Consider the following 1,822-nt stretch of genomic DNA (forward strand, 5'->3'; position numbering starts at 1 on the left):
CAATCTCAGCTCACTGCAATCTCCGCCTCCCGTGTTCATGCCATTCTGCCTCAGCCTCTCCAGTAGCTGGGACTACAGGCACCCGCCACCACGCCCAGCTAATTTTTTGTATTTTTAGTAGAGATGGGGTTTCACTGTGTTAGCCAGGATAGTCTGGATCTCCTGACCTTGTGATCCTCCTGCCTCGGTCTCCTAAAGTGTTGGGATTACAGGCATGAGCCGCCGCACCCAGCCTCCTTTTTCCTTTTTTTTCCCTGAGACAGTCTCACTCTATCCGCCCAGGCTGGAGTGCAGGGGCGCAATCTTAGCTCACTGCAACCTCCGCCTCCTGGGTTCAAGTGATTCTTGTGCCTCAGCTTCCTGAGTAGCTGGGATTACACGCGCCCGCCACAGCACGTGGCTTATTTTGTATTTTTAGTAGAGATGGGGTTTCACTGTGTTATGAATAATTTCACCATGTTGAATAATTTCACCATGTTGGCCAGGCTGGTCTTGAACTCCTGATCTCAGGTGATCCACCCACCTCGGCCTCCCAAAGTGCTGGGATTACAGGTGTGAGCCACCGTGCCCAGTCATAGTCCCAGTTACTTGGGAAGCTGAGGCAGGAGAATCGCTTGAACCTAGCAGAGGTTGCTGTGAGCCAAGATCATGTCACTGCACTCCAGCATGGACGACACAGTGAGATTCTGTCTCAAAAAAAAAAAAAAGAAGAAGAAGAAATGCTGCACACTCATGTTCACAGGATCATTATTCACAATAGGCAAAAATTGGAGGCAGCCCAAATGTCCACATACAGGTGAATGGATAAACAAAACACAGTACATTCTTTTTTTTGAGACGGAGTCTCACTCTGTCTCCCAGGCTGGAGTGCAGTAGCACTATCTTGGCTCACTGCAACCTCCGCCTCCTGGGTTCAGGCGATCCTGCTGCCTCAGCCTCTTGAGTAGCTAGGACTACAGGCGGGCACCACCATGCTTGGCTAATTTTTGTATTTTTAGCGAGACAGGGTTTCACCATGTTGATCAGGCTGGTCTCGAACTCCTGACCTCATGATCCTCCTGCCTCGGCCTCCCAAAGTGCTGGGATTACAGGCATGAGCCATCGTGCCCAGCCTAAAATGTGGTCCATTCTTTCAGCCTGACATCTGCAATTGGGGAAAAAAAAAAAAAATCTGGTCCATCCATACAATGGAACAGCATTCAGCCTTAAAAACGAAAGAAAAAAAGTTTTGAGATAGTCTCGCTCTGTCACCCAGGTTGGAGTGCAGTGACATACAGCTCACTGCAGCCTTTACCTCCCCCAGGCTCAAGTGGTCCTCCCACCTCAGCCTCCCAAGTAGGTGGGATTACAGGCATGCGCCACCACAGCCGGCTAATTTTTGTATTTTTTGGAGAGACAGGGTTTCACAATGTTGCCCAGGCTAGGAAAGAAATTTTGACACGTGCTACAACATGGATGAAACTTTAGGATATGCCGGGCACGGGGGCTCACGCCTGTAATCCCAGCGCTTTGGGAGGCCGAGGTGTGCAGATCACTTGAGGTCAGGAGTTTGCGACCAGACTTGCCAACATGGTGAAATCCCATCTCTAATAAAAATACAAAAATTAGCCAGGTGTGGTAGCGGGCACCTGTAATCCCAGCTACTCGGGAGGCTGAGGCACAAGAATTGCTTGAACCTGGGAGGTGGAGTTTGCAGTGAGCCAAGATCCTGCCACCACTGCACTCCAGCCTGGGTGATAGAGTGAGACTGTCTCAAAAAAAAAAAAGTAGAAAGGAAAGAAAAAGGGAGGGAGGGAGGAAGGGAGGAAAGAAGGAAGGAAGG

Source organism: Colobus angolensis, unplaced genomic scaffold (genome assembly GCF_000951035.1).
Source record: "Colobus angolensis palliatus isolate OR3802 unplaced genomic scaffold, Cang.pa_1.0 Scaffold39, whole genome shotgun sequence".
NCBI lineage: Eukaryota > Metazoa > Chordata > Mammalia > Primates > Cercopithecidae > Colobus > Colobus angolensis.